This window comes from Podarcis bocagei, assembly GCF_964188305.1.
Source record: "Podarcis bocagei genome assembly, chromosome: 7".
NCBI classification, from domain to species: domain Eukaryota; kingdom Metazoa; phylum Chordata; class Lepidosauria; order Squamata; family Lacertidae; genus Podarcis; species Podarcis bocagei.
In genome coordinates this window covers 36776460-36780898 of record NC_138132.1, presented here as the reverse complement: position 1 = coordinate 36780898, position 4439 = coordinate 36776460, and the positions used below count along the sequence as shown (strand labels likewise).

The following is a 4439-nucleotide window of genomic DNA, read 5'->3' as shown; positions in this document are numbered from 1 at the left end:
CATTTATACGTAAATATTTAATGCCCAAAGCAAGTTAACTCTTTGTTCTTTTTAATCCAAAAGTTAGAACAAGTGCAAGTAAAGAGGGCCGTTGCTGATTGTGGGGAGAGGGTAGATTAATCTCTGAATGAAGCACTGTGTATCAATAAACTGATTGATTCATTTCAATTACAGTCTTGAGTCTGTGGTCTTTTATCAGCTACCCCAGGGGTTGCTAAAGTGTACATTCAGACCCAGAGCAGACTGGGGGTCTAAAATGGAGGAAAGGGTTGGATTGGATTGTCCTTTGTCTTTTAATCACTTGGATAATTGAAATCCAGCCTTCTGCAAACTTTGTTTTTAAGAAATGGAGCTACATCAAAACCAAAGTGCATCCAGTCCTTTCAATGTCTTTTCATAGCAGAAAAGTTGGTGCACTACTGAACTCTGGAAGGAAAGTATTATTTGAAAAAAACTGCAATGGAGGAGATCACAAGAGCTTTTACTGAAATGCCTGCACCATCTTCTTCACAATAGTGAAAGCTGAAAATAAGCCTGAAAAAATGTATTTGAGCATTGTTTAAAGTGTGCTTCAGTGGCAGTTGTGCATGGAGTGTGCAGCTGAGGGCTGAGTCTAGGGAAATACTTTTTTCCCTAAGAACAAACTATAGAGAAATGAAGCAAAGGCACCTATTTATGCATAAAAGATATTGGCATAAAGACAAGGAGACCTGAAGTTCCATCTCAGACTACGGAGGCTTGCTTCAGGGCCATTTCTAGGAAATACAACAACGACAGAATTGTGTCAAGGATCATGTAAAATTCAGCAAGGAAATGGTTTGCTCCTGAGTTGAGCAATGAAACCACAGGAAGGTAATATCCTAATGCCATCCTACAAATCTATGGTGCTACCGTATTCCTTGAGGAAGGATTTCTGGCAAGCGATGGGTCGCACCTCACTGTAGTTGGCAAAAATGTGTTTGCTAAGACAATATTACAGATAACAGAGGAATACCTGGTACTCGGAATAATAGCTTCACTGATGTACAGGAAACTGATATGGTGCTCCAGAAACTTGCTAAAGAACAGGAAACTACAAGGAGGACGGAGCTAGAGGGAACAACTCATGAGTTCAGTTGTCTCTATACTAATACACAGAGTATGGAAGACAAGCAAGACAAATTGGAGCTCTTAATATAGGAGGGCAAACACGACCTAATAAGTATTACTGAAACCTGGTGGGATGAGTCTCATGACTGGAATATAGAAATTAAGGGTCATAACCTGTTCAAAAGGAATAGACTAAATAGAAAATGAGTAGGGGGAGCATTATGTGTAAATTATTATGTGTACACTTGTGAAGATATCTATGAGCTGAAGAATGGAAGACAGATATATGTACAAATTGGAGAATAGGGAAACAACAGTGGCCTTACTGTGGGTGTCTGCTATATCAATACCAGGAAAGGTTATAGAACAGCCAGTCTGTGAGCACTTAGAAAAGGATGTTGTGATTACTAAGACCCAGTATGGGTTTCTCAAAAACATGTCATGCCAGGCGAATCTCATTTTTCTTTTCTTTTTTTGGGGATAGAGTTACAAGCTTGGTGGATCAGGATAAAGCTGTGGACCTAGTGTATCTTGATTTCAGTAAGGTTTTTTACAAACTCCCCCATCATGATATTCCTGTGGAGAAGCTGGTAAAACGTGGACTGGAAAAGTTAACTGTTGGGTGGATTTGTTGCTGGTTGACTGACCAAACCCAAGATACCCCCCTTCTGTTTCCTTCCATTGCCCACCTTCAGTGAGGAAGATCAGGACTCTTGGAGTTATTACTTTATTATACAAAAAGCATTTGCTCCAGTCCTTTTAAAAATTATGGCACTGTAATTGGAGTTCACATCCCCCCAGGCACAGCAGGCTCCGAGCCAAAGGAGATGTTGATCTGATAAACATTTAGAAAGACAACGGCGTCCGAGACCCAGGAATTGAGTTATCTTTGTTTCTGACAACTTTCTGACTAACAGCCCACCTTGGCAAGCAGGGGTCCCTTCCTTTGACTTGGGTTTGTCTGATACAATTAGAGACTGGCGGAATTAAATAGCCTGCAAGGAGGGAGGCTCCCCAAGGGTGGGGGGCAAAATGCCTGAAGCAATCTCCTCGTGGAGCAGACAAGTGACACTGGCTGGTGGATCAATATTGTCTGTGTTATTAATATCAAAAGCATATTTACTTTGTTTTCGCTTGCCTGGCCATCGTCCAATTCAGGGCCATGGCTGGTCCGAGCCATTTGCGTGCGCCATAATTTACTTTGCTGCGTTTTTAAGGTATTGTTTTGTCAGGGCCAATAACTGTGATGTTATAAATGATCCCACAGTCTCTCACTCCCTCTTAAGGGTAGATGCAGCAAAATTAATTTCTAAAAGTTTCATATCAATTACTCCCGTCCTTGAGTTATGCACGGGGACAAAAGCGCAGGAGGCTTCAAGGCATGGAGGGAACAGTACGAAGCCGCTTAAGGACCAGCTCGGGCATTTGACTGTCCCCTAATAAATGCATCAAATTAAACAACACTTGAGCCAAATAAATATTGGCCACTTAGCAAAACGAAACAAAAAAACAAACAAACCCCACAGCATTGATTTTTATGGTGAGCAACATTTACATAATAAACCACTTGAGCAGAGAACCTGTCAGATCATGAGCAGATGCCTTGTGGAATTGCCACAACAGCTGGTGTCACTCCAAGAGGACTTGCTGGATTTCAAAGGAAAGAAAAGATGCAGATGGGAGAATCCCCCGACTTCTTCGACTCCTGCTTGAAGAAGGAGTGCTTTTCAGCTGGGAGGAGGGCTCTGGCATCCTTGATGGGGAACACCAGCTCGGGGAAGCCGTGTCTCTCCCCTCCTCTCATAAGACTAGCACTCATGGGCATCCAATGAAGCTGTATGCTGGAAGATTCAGGACAGATAAAAAGAAGGATTTGTCACACAGCACAGAGTTAAACTATGGAACTCACTCCCACAGGAGGCAGCGATGGCCACCAATCTAGACAGTTTTATGTGACGATTAGACAAATTCATGGAGGATGAGAGGGCTATCGATGGCTACTACCCAAGATGGCTATGTGTTGCCCCTACAGTCGGTGGCAGCAATGCTTTTGAATACCAGATGCTGGGAACCACGGGAAGGGAGAGTGCTCTTGTGCTCAGGTCCTGATTGTGGGTTTTCCGCAGACATCTGGTTGGCCAGTGTGAGAACAAGATGCTAGACCAGGTGGGGAATTCTTCTGTTCCTCTTATCTTCTTATACCATGGTCAGTTCCTGGGGTGCCGCTCCTTCTGCCTTTGGTGATGCTGCTGGGGGCGGGACACAGAGTGGGTGCCTCTGCCTGCCTCCAGCACTCCCCTCCCAAAAGCCAGTCAGTCAGGGACCCCTGGGTGGCAATTTCCAGAGGGCAGCTCCTGCTGACTGGGGGAGGGGTGATTAAACAGAGCCTGAATTCTCAGCTTTGCAAAAGGTCTGCGTCTATTTTCAGGGGGTGGGGGGAAGGGGCGGTGACTGAGATGGCAGCCTTCGATCCCTTCCAAACGGCCTGGCAGTGCAATCTCCTTTCCCAGGGACTGCCTGTGGCTGCCTCTTTCCAGCAGGCCCTGACATATGGAAATGCCTTGTATTCCTATTGATTAGACACTTAAGCATTCTCTGTGTTAATTATCTTATATTTATATTCTGTGGGGAGGAGGAAGAAAACCGATGCTTGCATCACTCACCCTGCAGACAGGCCCTCACAGGGCCAAACTCTTTTTGAATGCAAATGCTGCCAAGGTGAAGAATGGGAAAGGCAGAAAGGCAGGGTAGCTGCAGTTGCAAGGAAATGGCTCCCCTGGGGCTTAATGCCATTCTGCATCCCATGGGGCATCTGCCATGGGGCAACATTGATTCCCCCCCCCCATGTATTTGTGAAGTGCCCCAAACCTGGGCACAGAATTCCAGGGAACCCCATTTCTGCCATCCCTGGATATACTCAGGGAAAGGTCCTGTAGGACTAACAGAGGCAGAGAAATATTTTGGAGAACCATGTCTGGAGGTGGCAGGACCAAAGATGGGGAGGGGAGAGAAATTTGATCCACTTTGCGTGAACTGCCCTAATGTTAGGTTTCTGTTATGCCACTGTGCAGTGCTTGGAATCACAAGATTCTGTTTACATTCCAGACTGTTGGAAGTCTCACGGGAAACGGCAGGTGGATGTTGATGTTACTGGTTTCCTGTTTTTTTGTTCCAGTTGGTTCTCTGTCTTTCACAGAGAGCAGATGCATATTCTTTTCTGTCCAGCGTAGTTAGAAATAAAATGTAGCAATGTATCTGCTACTGCTTGGATACTCTGCGTAATGAGAACGTGCCTGGAGCCTCATCAAAGGCTTAGGTCGTTAATCACCGTCGGAGGAGATTCCAAAGAC

The 4439-nt window shown here is 44.9% G+C and overlaps 1 long non-coding RNA gene across 1 annotated transcript; it reads right to left on the bottom strand.

The window, feature by feature from the left end:
• Window positions 1–1800: 1800 nt before the first annotated feature.
• Window positions 1801–4168, bottom strand: LOC308591416. The gene is made up of 2 exons (XR_014010165.1): window positions 4007–4168; window positions 1801–2930 (listed from the first exon to the last, which is right to left on the bottom strand). It is a non-coding gene; the product is annotated as an uncharacterized lncRNA (long non-coding RNA).
• Window positions 4169–4439: the final 271 nt, after the last annotated feature.